We start from the raw sequence: 22,910 nt of genomic DNA on the forward strand, positions 1-22,910 counted from the left end.
ACAATGGAAACAAATCCGACTAGGAACACATGAGGTTGCAGGTTTGATCCCTGGCCTCGCTCAGTGGGTTAGGGATCCGGCATTGCCATAAGCTGTGGTGTAGGTCGCAGACACGGCTCGGATCTGACGTTGCCGTGGCTGTGGTATAGATAGGTGGCTACAGCTCCAATTAGACCCCTAGCCTGGGAACCTCCATGTGCTGCAGGTATGGCCCTAAAAAGACAAAAAGACCAAAAAAAAAAAAAAAAAAAAAAAAAAAGGCAAGGCAGCTTCCACCTGGCTCTCTTTGTGGTGCTCACTCTGAAGTGAGCCACCATGCCACGAGGAAGCCCAAGCAGCCATGTGGAAAGGCCATATATAAGGGCTCCAGTGGACTACTGGTGGTCCTGGTCTACAGTCAGCATCATTGTCACACAGGTGAGTGAGTAAATCTTCAGACTCAAGATGATTCCATCCCCAGCCTTCAAGGCTTCCAGCCTGAGGTCCCAGACACTGTGGGGCAGAGACAAGCTGTCCCCACTATGCACTTTCCAAGTTCCCAACTCATGGAATCAATAAGCATAATCAAATGGCGGGAGTTTTAGGCCACAATATTTGGGATAGTTAAGAAAATTGTTTGCTTTGGTCCAGAGGAGCCATGCTCCGAGAGCACAGAGCAGGGTGGAAAAAAAGAATGTGAGAGGGAAATGAAGAAATGTCAGCAGAACAGAAGGCACATAGAGGGCCGGAGTATTAGGATCCATCCAACCTGGCAGAACCTGAAAACCTATTTTTACATCCAAGGTTAGTGCCACTAACCTGCACTATTGCCCCAGGTGCCTAAATAGCCTTTTCCATTTCCCACCTGTCTTCCCCACAGCCCACCCTGACTCAGCCTCGGCCTCACTGCCAGGGAACAAGCACACTCCTCCCAACTGGGCACTCCATCCTTGACCAGGGGAAGCTCTGCACACTCTGGCCTGGCAGAGAGAAGAAGGGGGGTAGCAAGAGGGCCTGGAGGGACTGGTGTCCTCACTCTGCCCTACACTGGGCACCTGCACACCCTTGCCCTCCCCTCACCTGGACCTCTCCCCCCACCACACGGCCATTGCTACCAGTTCCATGACAGTTTCATAGCATTAACCCAGTGCCATGGACTGCATGCCTGTGTCCCCCTAAACGTCATATGTTGAAGCTCTAATCCCCAAGGTATCTGGAGGTAGGGCCTTTGAAAGGTAATTAGGTCATAAGTGTGGAGCCCTCATGATAGCATTAGTGCCCTAGTAAGAAGAGGTACTAGAAATCATCTCTCTCTTTCTCTCTCTCTCTGCTTGTGCATACACAGCAACAAGTTTGCCCCATCTGCAAACTAGGCAGTGGGCTCTCACCAGACACCAAGTCAGCCAGCACCTTGATCTCAGCTTTCCAGCCTCTAGAACTGTGAGAAATAAATGTTTGTTGTTTAAGCCACCAGTATTTGTATCTGTTACAGCCTCCAAGCCACCTAAGATACCACAACCACTATGGCCCTTCCCACCTGAACCCTGTCCCAAGATACATGTGCTTGTAATTTTCCTGAAAATGCCAACAGGAGACTTTGAGAGCAGCCTCTGAGTGAGAGAGGGGCATTTACAAGAGCTGTCTCCCCAAGAATGTAAAAGGGTCTGTTCTAAATCCCACATGTACCTTCCATGGGCAACTCTGGGCAGAGCTCACAACTGCTTGCTATCAAGTCATTACTAAGGCCACAAATACCCCCTGGCTCCCCTGTGCATCCTCAGCATCTTATGTATGCACCTCCCAGCCGCCCTGGCCCAAAGCTCCCCTTACCATAACTAATAGCTTCCCTAACCACGGCTGCCACGAAGCAGGGCCCGTGACTTCCCATCACTCTTGATAAAACAACCACACTTACTGTTTCAGTCACTGCTAATAACAGCATCGCATTTCCTCACTTGATCCTTGCAACTGCACTATAAGGAAGGTAGCCAGCATTAGTCCCACCTCACACATGGGACAGGCTCAGAGAGGGGAGGTGACCTGCCCAAGGTCACCAAAGAGGTGGGGACCAGAGCTGGGACTCAGAGCCAGGTCTGGCTCTCCCCACACCCCCCACCCCAGAGCGCTTTATCACTTCTGCAGCTCCAACACAGAGCATGGGGGCTGAGCTCGAAGCAGGCGCTTGACAAATATTTGTAGACTGAACAAAACCTTAACAAATTCCCGTTGCATGAATAAAGCTCTGATATGGAATAGAAACCAAACCACCTCGGTGATTTCCAATTCAAACACCACCATCCGCTGGGTGCATTCTGATGCACTGATGTCTTTTGTTTTTTTGGAGGGGTTTTGTTTCCTCCAGCAACACGAGTGGGCGGTGAGGAGGTTCGCAGAGCCTCCCGGGGAATCGCTTCTGCACAGCATCTCAGATGTGAGGTGGGGAAACATTCTAGAACAAATATGTTCTGCTTATCACAACACCACTGACAGAGAGGTGGGCAAAGACTCAAGGTCCCAATTCCAGATGACAAAACTCAGGCCCCCAGCATCCAGGGACATGTTTGGGGTCATTCAGAGAAGGAGGGCCCTCGCCAGCTGTCTTGATGCCCATACAGGAAGCTTACAATTTCCCGGCTCCTCTTCTTCCAAAATGGCCAGCTCTGGACACCGCAGCCTCATGAAAAGGAGAGAGAGCGTGGCTCTAGGGAAAATGGGTGACAGCTTCACGTGCTCACAAGGCTGGGCTCTGAATTCTGGCAGAGACCAGCATGAAGCTTCCCGAGGCAGAGGCCTCATCGCCCCACATACCTCCACCTGCTTCCCCTTCCCCATTTCCATGTCCAGCAGCAGATCATCAGATCATGTGGACTCCACAGCCATGCAGCTCTGCAGAGCAAAGGGAGAGAACACGGGGGAACCTGTGCCCTCTTGGCAGTTGATGGCTCTGGCTGGGCGTGGGGCTCTCAGAGGAGTGTGGCCTTCAGAGGGAGGGAGTGACTGGAGTACCTGAATCCTGAGCCAACCTTGGGAATACCGTGCTGTGTGTATGCACTTGGTTATATCTTGCCTTGTTCCAAGGCAAATTATTTAAAGCACACACAAACCCATAAGGGATTTACAAGGAAACCAAAAATACTGCAATAAAACATAAATTAAAAATTGATAGGAAGTAAGAAACAAAACAGAGGAAAGGATGTTAAATAAGCCAGAAACCTGACTAGTTCAAAAATGAAAACTACAAAGTTCTAAACATGCTTACAAAGGAGCCAGATTTTGGAGCTGAGTTTCCTGGTAGCAAGTGCAAAAGGAAAAACCTGGTCACTTACGTGATGTCCATGAAATAAAAAATAAATATAAAATAAAGCCTGATATTTAGGAAAACCATCCCTGCCTTTGGTTGTAAAACAGGAATTTTTCCTGGTAGTCTTCATCATAAAATTCTCAGAATAGACACAAATCTCATGGAGATGTTTTCTGAGGAGTGACATACATATGGATGCTTCAAGCAAAGCAGTCCTACAGGGATCAAAATAATGCTCTCTGGAAGCCATCCTCTCGTAGCCTGGCTTAAAGCACAAGCAGATGAGGCTGGGATATTTTAAGCAAGTAGCATTATTCCTTTTACTGCTAGTAGCATTGCTGTTATTTGTTTATTTATCTAAAATGATTTTGTGCGATTTATATTTACTGAGAACCTAAGTAGTGCCAGTTTTGTTTGGAGCATTGGAGACACAGAGGTGAGCAGGACAGACATGGACTCTGGTCTCCTGGGGCTCAAGGTCTGGAGGAGAACCTGTAAGTAACAGGCAGTTACAGACCACAATTCAAGAGAGGTCCTGATGGAAAGCCCAGGGCACTATGGGAGAACAGAAAAAAAGCCTAATGCTGTACATCAGGGAAGGCTGCCTGGAGGAAGTGAGGCCGGAGGTGGGCTTGAGAAATACCTGGCAGGTGAAGTAGCAGAGGCTGGACCACAGGTCAGGATGCTGATGAACCCATTACTGCCCAGAGATGACACTGGGAATGGCCTTAGAAGGGGCTCCGGAGTCCAGGCCTGGTTGGGTTGGGTCCATCATCTGGCCACTATGAGGAACAATCTCAGGGAAAACTACAAGTGTTGCCAAGCTGGGAGTAAAGACCCAGTGTCCTGGCTGGGTCCTTCCAACTCCCAAGTGGTGCCACCTTTCCCTTCTCAGAGCTTGGCCCTGCTGCCCTGGAACTGGGGATGTTGGGCCCTCTTGTTTGTTCACAGCCAGGACAGGCTCAGCTTGGAAGGAGCAGCAGGCAGTCCTGCGAGCAAGCCACCCCCCCACCCCCAATATGAAAACTCAACTTGATCATTTTAGAGTCAAAAGTGCCCTTCAACATCAGCCAGCCCAAGCTCCTCATCTCACAGAGGGGGAAGCTAAGACCCAGATAGGGGATATTATCCAAAGCTGCACAATCTAAGACTGCAGAAGTCCAAGGGCAGGAGAGAGCAATAGTGAGGAGGAGGCCAGGCAAGTCAGCCAGGAGCCCCAAGATGGGCCAGAGAGGAAAACCCCAGAAGATGTTTGACAAGAGTAGGAGAAAGCGCTTCTATCTGAGGCCATGGACACGAGCCACATCCCAGAGAACTGCATTTTCCTCATCTGTTCAACAGCAGTCGCCAGGGGAACTAGAAGGTACCTTGTAAACTGTAAAGTCCTGGGCACAGGGAGATGGCACAAGGGTGACATCAGGAATGAGAACAGGCCACACTGATCAGGGTGTTTGTGCTCTGCACGGCACTGCTCAGACAACAACCCTCTCGGGTGCATACTTATCACCCCCAGCTTACAGACTAAAGAAACTGAGTTAAGTAGCTTGCCCCAGACCTCAGAGCTAAGAAGAGGTAACGCAGGAATCAGGACTTTTAACCACACACAAGGCCCTGAGGCAGATCCGGATTTGAGAACTTATTTCTGAGAAAGGAGGGGGAAGAGGCAGCTGAGCAGATGCAACCCCCAGGAGCTATGGAGCGCCCCAGTCTCAGACCCTTCCCTTGGAGCAATGCTTTGCATGAAGAGTGTGAGCCCAGCCACTGGCCAGGGGCCGTGAGGGAAAGATGGTCTGGGTAGGAGTCCTGGTGCAGCCCAGCTGCCATAGCTGTGCTGGTTATACATTGCTGCATAACAAATCACCAGAAATTGACCCTGCTCCCAGGTTCTATGGGCCAGGAGTTCAGACCGAGCATAACAGGGCAGATTTGTCTCTGCTCCATGACATCTGAGGCCTCAGCTGGGAAAACTCAAACAGCAGGAGAGGCTTGATGGCTGGGCTCAGCTGGGACTGCTAACCAGAGTGCCTAAACCCAGACTCTCCTTGTGGCTTGGGCATCCTTACAGCATGGCAGCCCCCGATCAGTGATTCTTCTTACACCCTCTGTGGTGGCTCAGGGCTCCAGGAGCACATGAGCCAGTGAGCAAAAGCTGCATGGTCTTTACTAACTTGGCATCTCTTCTGCCATTCTCTGCAGGGTGAAGCAGTCACAAATCTGCCCAGACTAAAGGGGAGGGATCACAGAGGTTGTTACTCAATAAGAGGAGTGTTGAAGAACGTATGGCTGTGTTCTTAAATTACCGCAATGACCATGGGTGGCCCAGCAGCCTGAAAAGGGAGCATAGCAGGGATTCATCCCTCCACGACAGATTCATAGAGGCTAAAGGAAGTCACGGTCAGTTGGGGCGGGACCCAACCAGGCCTAGGCCTCCTCTACCTTTGCTCCTGGCCTCTTGCACCCTACCTTTGTCTCAGAGCTTCCTCCAGAATAATGAGAAGGTTAGACCAGGTACTCACAAAGCCAGGGCTTCATCGCATCTCTGCCACAGCAGGATGACCTTGAATGAGTCATATGACCTCCCAGGGCCTCGGACTCCCCGCTGCATCATGGTGGCAGCTTCCTTGCTTCTAGGTTTCTGGGAAGAAAGGGAAGAGGGAACATCTGTGAAACTCAGACACCCAGTAGGCACCCAAGGAACGCTGGTTTCCTTCCAGGGAGAATAGGGTGGGGCGGGGGTGCCACATGTAGGGAGAGGATCTGAGGGCCTGACTCACTGGGTTCCCACCCAGGGACTTCACCCGGGCAGCATGTCTGCACTTGAAGCTGCGGCAGGCACCTCTCAGGCCTGTGGCTCCCAGCTCTAATTACAGCTCTCTTAACACGTTTCCTGTTTGGGAGCTGGCAGGGTCCCCTCAGAGCAGCCACAGATAATGAGCAGCTGGCAGCAAAGTCTCCAACCACGGGGACGCTGACCCCAGAGCAGGCCTGAGCAGGCCCATTTTGGAGGGCAGAAGACCAAGTGGGCAAAATCCCTTGGTCTTGATCCTGCCCTACACACACACACACACCCCACCATCATGGCCATAAGATTTCCTGGTCGTTGCTTGCAGAGCTCCAGTGACAGAAAGCTAACAACCTCAAAGGCAGCCTGCTGACCTCCAGACAGTACAGGTAGTTAGAAGCACATCCCAAATCATCCTGAGCATCCAAGTCTGGCTGTTGATCCCCAGGTCCTCCAAGATCCTGGAAACATAGAACAAAAGAAACGGCATGGCCTCTGGGGACAGGAGGAGCTGGGTTCATGTTCTGACCATCATTTTCAGGTTCTACAGCTTTGGTGAAGTCTCTCCACATCTTTGAGCCTCAGTTTCCTCCTCCATAAAATGAGAATAACATTACACAGTAGGAAGGGAGATCAGGAGGGTGAGATGCCTCAGCACATGTGAAAACAACAGAGGCCAAATAAAACTTGCTTCCTTCCACTTTCCTCTTCTATACTTTGCTTTAGGGTGGCTTTGTCGGGCTCAGATTTAAACAAGTGACCATCTTGCTTCACTGCCTGGGGAATCAAGGAGCCCTCCTCCTCAGCCTCACAGCCGAGCTTCATGGTAAGCTAGAGGGGGCGGGGGCGGGGGAGTGGGGGTGGGGGGGCGAGCTTACCCATCTCAACTTCTAGGTGCAACTGAATGTCTACCAAATACAAAAGAGGCAGATGGGAGTTCCCATCATGTCTCAGCCATTGGTGAACCCGACTAGTATCCATGAGGACACAGGTTCGATCCCTGGCCTCACTCGGTGGGTTAAGGATCCAGCATTGCCGAGAGCTGTGGTGTAGGTCACACACGCAGCTCAGATCCCACATTGCTGTGGCTGTGGTGTAGGCCGGCAGCTACAGCTCCAATTAGATCCCTAGCCTGGGAACCTCCATATGCTGCAGGTACAGCCCTAAAAAGACCAAAACAAAAGAAAAAAAAGAAAAAAAGGCAGACAGATGGAGAGACAGACAAAGGAATAGACAACCAAACAGACAATTTCAATAGGTTTCTAGGTCTAACTGGGAAACATCCACCCCTTTGAATCCCAGCCCTGCTGAATGTCATATTTTTGTTGAGAAAGTGTATAAAGCAGTGATTTTTAAACTTTTAGGAGCATCCAAGGAAGGCTTGGAAAATACAGATTTCTGGGTCCTACCTCCAGAGATTCTTGATGCTACAGGCCTGGGGTGGGGCCTAGGTCTGCATTTCTAACCAGCTCCCAGTTGATGCAATTGCTGCTGCTCCACGGGCCAGGCTTTGAGAAGGGCTGGAGCAGAACAGAGCCACTGACTTTAACGCCCTTCAGATAAGCCCGTGGCCAAGGTGGGATTCCCGGGCCTGGGGCATTTTTGCAGGAGGGAGAAGGAAGGTGGCCCTCCCAGCCCAGGGATGCAAAGGGAGATGTGACAACACCCCCACTTCCCACCTTTTCTAATCTTTCGCTCGCCTCTCCATCCCATACTTGGAGGGGCCAGTTGAGGTTCTCTTCTAAGCTGTGATGGCTTCGTCGCAGACACAGCTTCCGTCAGAAAGAGAACAGCTCCCTGAAGGGAGTTCAGACTACATAAAAATCCCATAATAGTTGAGGTGTGCCAGAGCCACGTGGAAACAGCGGACCATGACAGGCCTTCCCACAGGAGGGAGGAACCCTGCAGAGGCTCGAGTCTCCTGGCTTCCCAGACGCACACACAAGCACGCATTTGTGCACACACACACGCACATGCATGCAAGCATGTGCTACAGAGGAAGGCCCAGCCCCCTCCTCCGGAAGCCCTTTCTTGCCGTGGCTGCAGGCAGCAGAGCCTGCGTCCAGGATTCAGTTCAGGCTCTAACTTGCTGCCCGCCTTACACAAAGTCCCTCCCCCTCTCCAGGGCTTAGTTTCCCAGCCTGAGGTGGTTGGCCTGAGCCTTGCCTAGGAAAGAAACTGGCATCACTGAGCCACGGATGTGTTCATTAAGTGATTCTTTGATTCAACAGATATGTATCAAGCAATTCCTGTGAACCAGAACCTGATCACCAAGCAGAAATGAAACGAAGCTCATGCTTCAGGGAGCTGGCCCAGTTCTTCGTACCGGATGCTTTATCCCTTTTATCTCATTTCACCTTCGCCTTCTCATGTCACCTCCAAACAAGCACATGAGCAGACGTGCTCATCCCTGCTTTGCAGATGAGGAAACTGAGGCAGAGCGTAAGTGGCAGAGCCAGGATTCAGACAGTCAGTGGGTCCATAGCCCATCACACAGCCCTGAGACCTCTGTCCTGTCCAGGGCCCACGTCCCCCTGCTCTCAGCTAGGTGGGAGTTATTCCCTCAGGAGCACTCTTTCCCACTCCCCACCCTCCAGGGTCCCCTGCCTCACACAGAAGTGGGAAGATCAGCAGCCACCAGGGAACTGTTCCCACCTGGGCCCAGATTTGGGGATTCCAGGCTGGGCCAAGGCTTCTACCACCACCTCTGTTCCACTGATTTCAGGCCAGGATGCTTGGACCCTCCCTCAGCAGTGGGTGCCTGGAATCACTGGGTGCTCTGGAAGTGCTGGGTGCTCTAAGTGCCCCATCCCCACCTACCCTCTGCGCACCCATATAGGACCCATGAGGCAGAGCAAGCCTATACCACAGGCACTAACACAACACAGCACCCCCCAAATGAGACAAGCTCTGCATCTGTGCACTTAACCAGTTTTTCAGTCCAGAAACTAGAAAGGGCCTTTTTTTTTTTTTTTTTTTTTTTTTTTACATCAGCACGCAAGGAAGCTTAGTGTCACTATGGAAAGTAAACTTTATTCTGAGTTATGCAGAGTGGCAGCAAGCACAGGGATCCTCTGGGTGCTCAGGGCCCTTAAGGTCTCAGCCAAGCTTGGCCCCATGCCTCATCATCCCACTTTGAAGATGCAACAGTCATTTCCCCCAGAAAACTCCCTCTCCCCTCTGCATCTGCTAAGATGCCCATCTGTCAAGGCTCCATCCACCTAACGTGTCCTCCAGAAAGCTGCTCTCGGCCCCACTTGCTCTCCCAGTTCCCACTGATCCAGCTCCCAGCTCCCAGGATTTCTGAGCTCTTGGACCTGGTGTCTGGCCTTCAGCTGATTGCTGGGTTCCTGTGACATTTGTCAGGTCGAGGAGTCCCTGCAGGGGGCCATATCAGGAGCAACCCAAGATAGATTCTTTCAGAGGCTCTGCAAGGTTAAAAGGTGTTATTTGGCTTATTTACTCTCTTTCCTCTGCAAACATACAGTGGAGTTTTCCAGAGGCTCCAACAGACTGAATGCAGAAGGATACATGAAAACCCAACCCTCTTCTCTTAAGTGAGCCATTAAAGAGAACTACAAAAATGTAAGATGGTACTACCCCTAAGTTTTATTTTTTTAAAAACAGCAGTGACAGTGCCAAGTCTTTAACCACTAGGCCACCAGGGAACTCCAAGTATTTTTGTCTTAGTCATTTGCCATGAAAAATGTTAATGGTTGATATGCAATGATTTATTCTTATTGTTCTTCAAGAATAAATATTTCATGATTTATACATGTATGGTTTTTATTTCGAGTGTGGTAAATATCAATAGATGTACCTCCATAAACAAAAACTCTTTCAGGTCCTCAATAATTTCTAAGAGTAAAACCAGGTCCTGACACCAAATTTGAGACCCTTTGGTTGATGGGAAAGCGCCAGTCCCCCGCAGCTGACTACACCAGGGCCAGGGCCTGACAACAGGCAGCCAATCCAGAGGCAGCTGGGACGGGGGCAGGCAGGGTGGGAACGTAACCTGGGTTGTAGACCTTGAACTGGGAAATAAGTGAACTGAGCAGGCAGCCCTGAAAGTTGGCCTGAAAGGAGGCGTGGACAGAAGCAGGGGGAGAGTTGCGCTGTCAGGCAGCAGCATCTATGAAGAGCAGGGGGCCAGCACAGATACACAGAGAGGAAAAAGGGAGCACACGAGTCAGTGTGGACAGACAAGCAGAGACGGGAGGGAGGAGACCCACTGGGGGTGATGCTGGCACTGCAGCCGGGGGAGTTCGGGTGGGTTTTCAACTGCATGGAGGCCCCCGGCTCCTGTCACTCCACCTGCAGTCCAGCCCTGCCTGCAGCCCAGGGAGCTGGCTCACCCCACGTCCCCACGATGTTCCCCTTTTCACTCAGCCCTCCCTTACGTGAGGTCAGCTGAGTGCCTCTCTTCTTTGCCACCCTCAGAGCCCAACCAAAATAGCCTTGAGTTCTATCCTCGCTCTGAAACCCTGGCCAAGGGCAGAGCATCCGGCCGCTTATTGTCAACATGGAGACAGTGAGCCCTCTCACGGCCCAGGGGAGCCTGACATCAGAACACGTGTTGGGGGCCTGGCACGTGCTGGGCCCTAACAGGTGCAGCTAATATTAGTACATTTGCTCCTGCCTCGACGACGGCTACTGTTTATTATTAGTGGTGGTATTAATATCCCAGCAGGAAATGATCTTCAAGGTCACAGAGCTCCTGATGTTACTGAGGGACAAACAGGAAGGCCAGGAGAGGTCAGGCGCAGAGCTAGAATCAGAAACCCAAAGTGTCGCCGTGAGACTGACGGCTCCCAGAGGCTGGGACATGCCAGCAATGTTCACACTCACAACTCCATCCATTCCTTCTTTCAGCAGTTATTTTTTTGGACACATCTCATGGGCCAGGCACTAGGCCAGGTGCTGTCTGCCCGCTACCAGGGCTTGGCCCCAAATTGGTTCAATCAATGTTTATAGATCAATCCCTGGCTTCTCCCATCTGGCTGGCCACCGGGACTCTAAGCCGGGAAGGGGTTTGGAAAGGGTTCCGCGAGCCATCACCTAGACCACCAGTAACAAAAACACAGCTGTTACTCTGAGCAGATCCTGTACCTGCCACCCACTCTGGCCCTCCGGGGGAAGTAAGGCTGATTCCTCATCCTCTTAGCAGGAAAGAACACAGGGTCCAGAGAGGTCTAGTGCCCGGCTCAGGACACAAAGCCAAGTCTGGGAGAGCCAAGGAACCCAGGCTTCTCAATATATGTTCTGGATTCCAGAGTGTGGCCAGTGATGGACAAGGAGGGTTCAGGTGAGTGGACACTGGTCAGGATGGGTCTGAGAGTGGGGAGCAGGGAGCAGGGTCTTCATGAGCACAGGAAAGGGTCTGGGAGGGGAATCTGTTGGTGCAGGCATCCCAACCAAGCCCCTGGAACAGCCACTTCTGCCTTCTGCTCAGCGGGGCAGCTTCACACTCAGATAGCAGGGCACGTATGCTGGAGAAGCCTATAGTCCTGAAAAGGAAGGAAGGTGGAGCCTGGGCCTGGCAGAGCCACGCATCCTAGCCAGGGGCCGAGTATGGAGGAGAGACGGCGGCCTAGGGCAGTGCTCACTGAGGAGGAGCCAGATGGGCAAGTGGGGCAGGGGACACTGAGGCAAAGGAGCCAGCCTGAGCTGAAGCCGGGAGCCCACAGGCCCCTGGAGAGGAGGGTGGAGCCCAGGGCGGCGAGGAGGTAGGATATGGCTGGGACCCTTCCCTCCCTCTCTGCCCACCTTGTATTCTCCATCCCAGCTAGATGTGAGGCTCCCTGAAGGCAGGCCCAGGTCATCTTACTCACTTCCAAATCCAGGGCCTGGTCCAGAACAAAAGCTCAGCAGGTATATTGAGCAGGTGCCTACAGAGACTGGCTACAAGAGCCCAGGACACTGAAAATAGAGCCCTGACTCCAGAAGGGTCTGTTTCTAAAAGGCTTTACCTTTGTTTCCTGATTTGTTCTGGGTAGTATGACCCAATGGAAAAGGAGGTGGCAGAAAGAAGGGCCTGGAGTGGGGGACCACCAGGCAGCCAGGTGGCAGCAAGACCCAGGCGCCACCCCGCGGCAGCTCTGCCCTCAGCCCTAGATGCCCCTGGGGCCAATGTGCAGACAGGGAGGATGGATGAGGCACCAGCCCTGCCTGGGGAACAGCAGCTCTTGCTCTATCCCTGAACACAGCACGGAGGAAAGAAAAGAGGGCTTTGCTCAAAGAGCCCATGGGGTGGGGTTTAGGGGGTAGGAAGGGGGCAAAATCCCCCTTGTCAGCACCCAGGAGGCCTGAGTTCATCCAGTCCCCTGGACGTCCTCAGCCAGGTCGCTGACCCACCATCTCTCTGATGTCCCAAAGGGCGCTCTGCCATCAGGTAAGGCCCACATCTAGGACTGTCCCCGCAATCACACACACACACACACACACACACACACACACACACACACACACACACAGGATGGGCTCTATGAAGCGCCCAGCCTGCAGGGGAAGGGATGTAAGGCAGCCCAGGCAGCAGGGCCCCTAACAAAGGCAGCGGGGGTGGGGGGACGTTGGCAGCCAGGAGCAGAGGGGGAGGGGGCTCGGGCTGGAGAGGGATGTGGCTCAGAGCCTAACAGGCCACCAGCAGCCGCAGCATCTGCTTTTTCTCACCTCTAAAGGGAATCGATTTGTCTCTGACTGATTTCCCTGACGTCTAGTTTTCTTCTCCGCCCGGCTGTCAGCCCAGCCACTGTGTGCAGGGAATCGGGACGCGCCCTGGCCGCCTGCCTGCCTGCCTGCCTGCCTGCCCGCCTGCCTGCTGCTCTCCCCCCAACCCCCATCCCCGCCCAGACTGCCCCCCCATCACACTGCCCCGCACACTCAGCCCACATGCCACACTCGCACAAAGAAATCCACACCCACCCACACCACAGCCACCCTCCCAGACTGACACACACTCACACACACTCGCACAACCCAGACAGACCTACACACACACACTTCCTCACACTCGAATCACAACTACCCTCCCAGACAGACACACCCACACCCAGACAGACAGACACACACCCAGCCAGACCCAGAGATGCACACACACTCCTACCCATACCCAAATCACAACCACCCTTCCAGACAGACACACCCACACCCAGACAGACACACACGCACAACCCCCTCCATGCTCACACTCCCAAGCACCACCAAAGTGCTAACACACCCGCACCCACCACCTACCCACAAGGTCAGGCTCACCCATCTGCACACGCGCACACGCGCGTGCACACACACATGCACGCACTGCAGCACCCCCCTCAGACACCTAAATGGATGGAGACACACAGAGCACACTCACCCACGTGATCCCGCACAAACTACCTTCACCTCACAGACCGCACACCACACCTCTCTGCACATTCCTGTACCACTGCCTCCCACCTTGACCCCACAGCCCAGGCTGCCCCACAGAGCAGCCATGAGCCAGAGCTCCTCAGACTCCCCTGGATTTCTGAGGACGAGGATGGCACTCTCCTGCTGTGACACTGGGACTCTGGAAGGGAAAAGTCTTGCATGGAGACTTGCACCCCACGCTGGGTGGACGGAGGCCTGGGCATGGACGGAGGTGGTCAGGAACTGGATGTGGACCAGCTGAGGGCATGGCCACGTTCCCTGGCCCGGACGGGCTTGCTGCAGGGTGGCCTGGGTGAGGCGTGGGGCTTGGGCCAAATCCCAGGGATTTGGGCTAGGGTGTATCCAACCCTCAAGGTCACCAGGATCAGGCCAGGTTTTCCTAGTCACAAGCACCTCGATGGGGCTTTCCAGTCCTCCAAAGGACCCTAATGAATCAACAACAAGTATGGCAGCAGACGGCAATAACAGTTCGCACTAACCCTCTGTATGTTCACATCTGCACTTCCACGATAGCACCTGCTTGGATCCTGGAAACACCCACTGGGCTTGGCATTGTTCCCACCTTGCAGAGGAAGAAACTGAGGTCTGGATTGGGAAGAGGACTTGTCCAGGGTCCTGCCTGCTTAGTGAATTTAGACCTCTGCCTCGAACCCAGGTCTCCTGCTTTCACAGCCAAAAATTCAAGCCAAATGAACCGCCTCCAGGTAGTGATCCATCTGCCCTCAGAAACCCCATAAGGCCAGTCCATGCTGGCACCACTCTCAGCCTTGGGGAACACGGAGGGAGCCCTCGGCATGGGCAATGGCGAGGTGTGTGCGTGGGGAATATGTGTATGGACGTGTTTGCAGGCCAGTGGTGTGTGGAGCTGTGTGTGATGGTCAAGGCAGGGGACAAGTGTATGGACGTGAGCGAAGCAGGTGGAGCTGATTCTGTGGGCAGATGTTGGGGAGGGTGTGTCTACCTCGTGTGTCCGTTACTCTGGGTGTGGGAAGCCGTGTGTACAGGGGACATGCTCCGGGAGCAATCCAGGCATGATATGGCTTCATGTGCACTAAAGATATGTGCAGGAGGGCCTGTCCAGGCTGTGGGGCTGAGTGTACATGTGGGAGGGGTGATAGGTGTGCCAGAGATTCTCCCATTGTTGTGTGTGAGGGTGCAGGGGTGCACCCCCCTTTGGTGTATGCCCACCAGACGAGGGGGAGCTCCACTCCTACATCCTGTCTGCTTCGTGGTCCCCTGCCCCTCCCTTAGGGCTTTATCTGGCCAGGCAGCCCTGCTCTCAGCGCAGACAGCAGATAATTGATTAATAGAACTGGTTCTTGGCTCTTCAAGGTCTGGCCAGAGATAAGAGGAGACGTGAGTACCAGCTCAGAGAGGGTGCTGAGGGTTCAAGGACCACAGACACTCCCGCTGGAGCCTTTGCCCTCCTCCCTCTGCAGCCAGGGATCCACACACCCACCGCAGCAGTACAAGAGAGCCAAAGAGGGGCAATGAACACCTGGAGGGCCAGGCCCTGGGCAAGGGTGCCCCTCCACCAGGCCTGGCACAGAGAGAGGCTCAGTGATGCTTGCTGAATGAATTAGCAGCTCAGCATCCATTCATTCCTTCCAACACCTGACCCAGCAGCTACTGATCTGGGGCTGGCTCCAGAAGCCGGGGAGCCCTCTGTGGGCCCACCCCGGGGCGGCAAGACTAACAGGGAACAGAAACATCAACCCCAAAGGGCTGGTCACATCAGGAGAAGCCCCAGAGCTCAGAGCTGCAGTTATACCAGGCCAAGGTCCCCAGCAGATGTGAATGAATGGACATGGCCTGCCCGGGGGCAGCACTGATAGGAAGGCCACCACCCACCACTTACTTCCTGTTATGGGCCAGACCCTGTGCCGCCAAGCACTTTAGAGTGACGGTCACTCCACTTGTCCAAAGCCCCAAGGGGTTACTGGTTATCATCCATGCTAAGGAGCTTTTCCATAGGATTTGAGAAACATGAGGCAAGTAAACACACAAGGTTTTAGAAAGACCCAGGCTCTGTCCTTCTGTGTAAAAGAAAGATGCCATGGTTATCGGCCAAGAACACCAGCCTCTAGCAGGGCTTCTCCCAGGCTGCCAGAGAGCTCTCCCTGGCCTGAGATTCAGAATGGTTAGGGCTTCTGGGAGTGAGGGCAAGAAGGCCTAGTTGGGATGAGGAGGGGGTGGGGAGGGGCCTGGACGGGACCCCTGCCCTTAACTCAGGTGAAGGAGAGCAGCTCACAGGCCCTTGCGGGTGGAGAGTGGCCTATATCTGCAGCCTCCAGGGTCCAGGGTCCATCGGGCTCCATGGTCCTCCCTTCAAGGAGTGGTGGTGGCAAGTTGACTGATGCAGGTGGATGCTGCCTCCACCCTGTCAGGCAGCCCTTCTGGGACAGCCCCACCACCCTGGTCTGGCCCCCGTAAAGTCTCCCCATGGCGTCCTCAATATGACCCGCTCCAGAACTATCAAAGGCCAGAACCAGAGGGAACTCGTTTCACCAAGGGAGTAACTGAAGCCAGTGAGACTAGGGAGCAGACTGGTCTCTGGTCACACAGTAGGACTGGGACTCCTGATGCTCTGCCCGACCTTGTATTGAGTGGCTAAGGCTGGCTGACATGGGATGAAAGTCAATTTTCCATCCTTCTTCTCGTTCTTCCTTTCTTTTCTTTTCTTTTTTTTCTTTTTATGGCTGCACCCGCAGCATATGGAAATTCCCAGGCTAGGGGTCGAATTGGAGCTGCAGCTGCTGGCCTATACCACAGCCATAGCAATGCCGACTCTGAGCCACATCTGTGACCCACGCCGCAGTTTGTGGCAATGCCAAATCCTTAACCCACTGAGCGAGGCCAGGAATCAAACTTGCATCCTCACGGACACTCTGTCGGGTCCTTAGCCCGCTGAGCCACAACAAGAATTCTCATCCTCCTTCTCTTTCTGCTGCCACTTCTCCTCCTGCCCCATCTTCCCCTCCTGTCCTGCCCCCAAGCCCACCTCCTCTTTCTCCTCTCTTTCCTCTCCCTCTTTCCTCTTCCTCATACCTTATCTTGCTTAAGTAATCCAATGTCCTCTGGTTCCAGATTAGAAAATCTCTCTGTGACAGGCAGAATAATTACACCCCCAAAAGTGTCCACATCCTAGTCCCCGGACCCTAGGAATATGTTGGTTACATGGAAAGAGAAGTTAGGTTCCGGATAGAATTGAGGTTGCTGATCAGCTGACCTTAAGATGGGGAGATAATCTGGGACTATCCAGATGAGACCAATGTGGTCATGAGGGTACATAAAGTGAAAGAGGGGGGCAAAAGAGAGAACCAAAGGGATGGCAGCATGAGAGGGACACAGCCTGATGTCACTGGCATTGTAGATGGAGGAAGGGGCTGTCAGTCAAGGAAAGCAGGCAGCCTCTAGAAGCTGGAAAAGGCAAAGAATTGAATCCTCCTGTAGAGGACTCCAGAAGAAACATAGCCCTGCTGACAACTTGATTTTAGCCCAATGAAACCTGTTTTGAAGTTCTGACCTCCATAACTATAAGATTGTAAATTAGTGTTGTTTGAAGCCATGACTGTTGTGGTCATTTTTCACAGCAACAATAGGAAACTAATACATGGTTCCATGCCCCCCAAAGCCCTCTAGTTGCACTCCTCCGGTGACAGGGAGCTCCTTCTAACCTCAGCCAGCTCTAGTCATTACCAAATCCTTCCTCATGAGATCCAAGCTGTCCCCCTGGGACTGCTTTCCAATGTTCCACGTCTATCCCTCTGGGCCCCCAAACAAGCCACTCTCAAACTTTTGTGTTTTTTTTTGCTGGTTTTGTACATTTTTTTTACTTTATTTTTTATTACTCAAATGAATTTATCACATCTGTAGCTGCATAATGATCATAACAATCTGATTTAAAGGCAGTGATCATGAGTGTAATCCCCCTCCGTGTTTTCCTTCTTTTTGCCCGGCATCCACAGAATTCTTTTCCCACTGCCCACCCAGAAACTCCTCTCAAAAAAATCTTATTCCCTGTTCCTAACTTTCTTCTGAGTTCTGGGTCAGGGGGTCACTCATGCCCAAGTCAAATTCTCAGGAGGAGAGACTCAACCTGCCAGCCAAGGAGGCATCGGGGTAGGATGGAGGTCATGGTCTCAGCTCGCTGTGTGATCTTAGACAAACTCATGCTCTCTCTGGACTTCTGGTGTCCTTTCTGTGCAATGGGATAAAACCCCATGATCTCTGTGGGCAGCTGCGGGACAGAGTGGGTCTTACCTGCCCTGATTCCTTTGCCAACACAATTCTCAAGCACCTGCCTTCTCTCCTTGTTGTTTGTCATTAATAGGAGAGGGGTGGGGAGGGGAGGGGAAAGAGAGAAGAGAGGAGAGGAAGGAGAGAGAGATGTACGTCCCTGCAGAAATTGTATTCGAATGTTTTATTATGTGCTCTGGCTCGGGCAGCACCTTAGTTAATGGTGTGTCAGATGATGGTACAAATTTATAGCTGAAGGTTTACATCACAGACAGCTGGAATGAATGACAATAAATTAATTTAAAGTGCTACCAAAGTGTTCCCCAAAGTATATGTGCTTATGAGCTCCGGGCTAATAATTTATAAATGCATGTCTTTTATAATCCTGGTCTTAAGTCTTGAAAGCAGCTAGTTAAAAAGCAGTCACATGACATAAATTATTTTTATTAATATCACAAGTGCATGATTAGGGTGGTGGGAATGGTGGTCACCCATCCAGATTTCTACAGCCAACCTTCTCTTCCTTTCTCTCTGTCTTCTGTCCTGAGGGACTTGAACCTCACAGTCCCAGGTTCCGCTCCAGCCCAAGTTCCCCTCAGGCTGCCAGGGCCTGAGCTGGTGCCCCCACTCCCTGATCCCCTCTCCTGGGTGAGAATTGCATTCCATGTCCATTACAGATTCCCTCCTCTAAGGAATTATTATGACATTAACATGCTCCTCAGGTAGGAAAGAACAAAAATCTTTTATGTGCAATCAACACATTCACATAAACTCTAAGAGAGAAGGAGACTTGCTGAGCCTCAGTTTCTTCACCTGTAAAATGGGCATCATAACCTCGACCTCAGTTGACCAAATAGGGCCATTGGGAGATTTGATGAAGGCCATATATTAGCACTCAATAATATGTGTTGTCCTTGGCAGTTTCTCTATTATCCTATAAAGGGAGGGGAAGTTCAAAGTGATTTGTGCAACCCGCAGTCTTGTGGTTAGCAGACCTACTCAGATCTTGGCAAAACATGAGATGTCCCTACCTTCCTGGAACCCCACTCCAAGCCTTCTTCTCTCTAAATCTAATCCCACTATATGTGCCCTGGGCCCCCACTCCTGCCATTTTCTTGATGGATTCATCTTCTCTTATAGTTCACCTTCTCCTGTGTTACGTTAAAGGTTGCCCATGTTCTTCGAAGCTCCTGCCATCAAGAAGAGATGAAGTCCTTTCCCCCCAGGCCCCTTGAAACAAAGCTGGCCTGTGACTTGCTTTGATCTATAGAATGTGGTAGAAGCAACACTGGGTGATTTCCAAGACTTGAGTCTTAAGATATCTGTAGCTTCTGCTTTGGAGCCCTTGAAATATCCCTTTAAGAAGTCAGCTGTTATGCTATGAGAAGCCCAATCAAGATGCAAAAGCCACACAGAGAAGAACCACTATATTCTGGTCGGCAACTTCAGCCCAACTCCCAGCCGATGGCCAGCGCCAGCTGCCAGCCAGGTGATGGCCTATCTCAATGTTCTAGCCAAAACTAGAGGGTGACTGCAGCCCCACGGGAGCCAACTGAGCCCAGTTATTCCAAGAATTCTGAGAGATAATAAATGGTTGTTGTTTTCAGGCATTACGGCTTGGGTGGTTTGTTACCCAGCAATAGAAAACAAGAACACCCCTCTCTCCTGGCTGCTTTGCATCAGCTCTTAAATGAACCCAGGCTTCTCTCATGGAAAATCCTCCCTTGATCCCACATCCCTTACCAGCTCCAGCCTTAGCTCACCCGCCCCCACCTTGTTCAAAACCAAACTGTGATGCTCCAAGCTGCCTCCCCTTCAGTCCCCACCACCCACTCCCCACCACAAGCAGTGCTGTGGCTTTTGCTCCTCCCACTCTTCCAAAGGGCCCATCTTTAAGGTCATCAGAGATGGATTGTCCTTGAGTCTTGCGCTTTATTGGACCACCCCTGGGCAGCATGCCAGCTGGTGCCCATCACCTCACATTTCAACACCAGCTCCTCCAGTCCCCCTTGGTCTGCATCTCTATTTCCCATGCCATTTCCTTCAACTATACTTGGACACCTCTTTTCTTTCTCTTAAAATCCCGCTGTTCCTCGGGTCTCTATCTTGAGTCCTCAGCCTTCCACACTCTTCACTCATTTTTAGGTAAGTTCATCTATTCTGTCCCTGGTGCCAGCGCTGCCCAACTCTGCATGTGCACCCAAGATTCCCTCTCCAGACAATATCCAGCTCCTAGACTCTCCTCTTGGACACCTTGTAGACACTTTAACCTCAACAGTTCCCACATCTCTACACTTTCTGCCCCTTTCTTACTTGCTCTCCTTCCAGAGACATGGTTGCCCAAGTCCCAAATCTGGAATTTAGTCTTATTTCAGTCTGCCTCATCCCCTCATAAAGTCAGTCAATCTACCCCTAAGTCAGTCTAATATCTCTGCTTCCCATTGCCCTTGCCCAGGTCACCACCATCCCTTACCTGGAATATTTACAACACCCCCCAACTGGCCTTCCTCCCTGCCCTTATCCACACAATTCTTTCTCCACACTGAAGTAGATAGACCCTAATTAATATCACTTTGTAACTTAACATCTTTCAAAGTGGATCTCTTTTGTCTTTAGAATAAAAGCTAAACTCACTCGCAACATATGGGCCTCTGGCCCCAAATCTGACTACTTCCTATGTACACACAGGGCTTGTTCCTCCAACCTCAACCCGCTGTGTGCTCACACATGTTCCTTCTGCCAGGCACACCCTTCCCTTCTCCACGGTCCAGCAAACACCTCCTCCAAGCCTTGACTTCCTCTGGAAATCTTGTCCACCCTGCCCACCCCACCCTGCTGTCTACTGCACCGCCTCCTTGGCCTGCCCTCTCCATCTCTCACCTTTGACCTGTCTTCCTTTCCCCAGCACTCTTCTCCTTTGGTGTTAATTGCTTAGTGAATTATTTGTCTTCTCAGCTAAGAGTCAACTTTGGAAGGAGCAGGAACCATTCATTACAACCTAGCTCAGCACAGGGCAGATACTCATATAAGGATCTGTGAATGAATGAATGATAAACAAGTCTTGGGGAAACGTCATCACCTTGCCTCCTCCAATCCCCATCAAAGCCCGGCTTTAACAGATTTGCAAAGTCCCCACCTTCAGCCTCCATTCACCTCTCAGCTGCTCAACATCCATGTATTGAGTACCCATTGTGTGCCCAGCCCTGGGATGGAAATGAGTATCAGATGTGTGGATTAACAAAATACCAATGAAATAAAAAGGGTCAAGCTACTGATACACACAGCAACAGGGATGCATCTCAAAAGCAATATACTAAGTAAAGGAAGCCAGACAACAGACCACACACTGGATGATTCCATTCATATGACATTCTAGAAAAGCCATAACTGTGGGGACAGAAAACAGATTGGGATGCCAAGGCATGTGTCATAGAGAACGAGTGAGGCAGAAGCAGAGTCGTATGTTTGGTTTTTTTCTATAAGACAGAAGTCATTAGGCATCACTTCTGGCATGTTCTGTCCATTAGAAGTGAGTCACTAAAGCCAGCCTATATTGAAGGGGAGAGGAATTAGAGTCCACCTTCCTGTGGAAAGTGTCAAAGAATTTGTAACTTGAAACCATCACAGGGACCACTTGACTACCAGCAATGCCGTGTCCACCAGGCACAGCAGCCACACATTCTAACATTCACAGTGTCTGCACGCCACGGGGTACCATGGACACCTGGATGGACCAAAGACAGCTTTAAGATTAAGCTTTTAACACTATTATTACACATCATATTATATATTATATGTATATACAATAGCATCATTATAATATTAAAAGAGCATTTTGACAGAAAAGAAAACCACCTCTAATTTACCCTCTCAGTGCCTCGGTTTCCTGATCTGTAAAATAGGCATAGTTATAGTCCCTACCACACAGTGTTATTGCGAGGACTAAATGAGGTAATTGTGTAAAGTGCTCAGAAAAACACATGGCAATTCCTAGCAGCATTGTAGTCTTTCATGAGCTGGCACAGGAGCAAATGATACATCCATGGAAAGAGCTTAGAGCAGTGCCTGCCTGGCACATGAAAATAAATCAGTTACATGCTATCGTTGTTGTAATTATTACTTGCTATAGCCTCCTCAAGACCTCCAGGATAATATGCAAACTCCTAAATGTCATTCCAGGTTCTCTGCAAATATGAGCTTGCCTATCCCTCTGCTCACCCATAACCCTCCCCACTCACATACCACCAACACCACCCCTGGACATGCCCCAAACTCACAACTTTCTCCTATGCAGCTCCTTCTCCTAAGATGCCCTCCTCCACACCTCTTCCTGATAAACTTCTACTCATCATCCCAGTGGATGGGAGTCAATGATGTCCACTCCTAGCCATGACAGAGTAACTGGGAATCAGACTGGCATTGTCACCACAAAATAGAAGAAGAAAACTGAAGAGACACAGAAATACCTATTTTCACATAGAGACACATGATGGAAGATAATATGATGGAAAATAGTATGAGAAAAAGAAGATATACGTGTGTGTGTGTGTGTGTGTGTGTATATATATTTGTGTGGGCCTGGGTCAATTTTCTGTGGAGCAGAAATTGACACAACATTGTAAATCAACTAACCTTAATTTTTTTTAATTTTTTTTTTTTTTTTGGTCTTTTTAGGGCCACATCCATGGCATATGGAGGTTCCCAGGCTAAGGGTCAAAACAGAGCTGTAGCCACCAGCCTACACCAGAGCTGCCACAGCAATGTAGGATCTGAGCCGTGTCTGTGAGCCACACCACAGCTCACAGCAACCCCGGATCCTTAACCCACTGAGGGAGGCCGGGGACCGAACGTACAGCCTCATAGTTCCTAGTCGGATTTGTTTCCACTGCACCATGACAGGAACTCCCTTAAAAAAATTTTTTTTTCAAGAGAAAAAAGGAAGCTGAAGAAACACAGAAGCACCTATTTTTACACAGAGGCACAGATCAGTGATTTCTGAGAGAAGGGAAATGGATGAGGTAAGCACTCTGATTGTCTCAGTTTTCTAATTGGACACAAGTTCCAGGCCTCTGAAGAAAGAGAGAATCCAAGTAAAGCATAGCAGCCTCACTGAGCTGATGAGACAGAGGGTGGACAGGGAGGCTAAGGCTCTAGAAAGTCATAGGCAGAGTACCAGAGGGGAGGGAGCTAGGCAGAGAAAGT

General features: G+C 51.2%; 1 long non-coding RNA gene across 3 annotated transcripts in view; it reads right to left on the reverse strand.

Moving 5' to 3' along the window:
• The window catches only part of LOC106506054, a 262,494-nt gene that overhangs the window by 229,446 nt on the left and 10,138 nt on the right, over positions 1-22,910 (reverse strand). For 2 of the 3 annotated variants that reach the window (XR_002338702.1, XR_002338701.1), the window contains exons 3-4: positions 6,437-6,523; positions 5,797-5,915 (exon numbers count right to left, since the gene is read on the reverse strand). This is a non-coding gene — a long non-coding RNA (uncharacterized LOC106506054). The remainder of the gene's footprint in view (positions 1-5,796; positions 5,916-6,436; positions 6,524-22,910) is intronic. The other variant, XR_001301036.2, reaches the window with a different exon arrangement.

This window comes from Sus scrofa, chromosome 14 (genome assembly GCF_000003025.6).
Source record: "Sus scrofa isolate TJ Tabasco breed Duroc chromosome 14, Sscrofa11.1, whole genome shotgun sequence".
NCBI classification, from domain to species: domain Eukaryota; kingdom Metazoa; phylum Chordata; class Mammalia; order Artiodactyla; family Suidae; genus Sus; species Sus scrofa.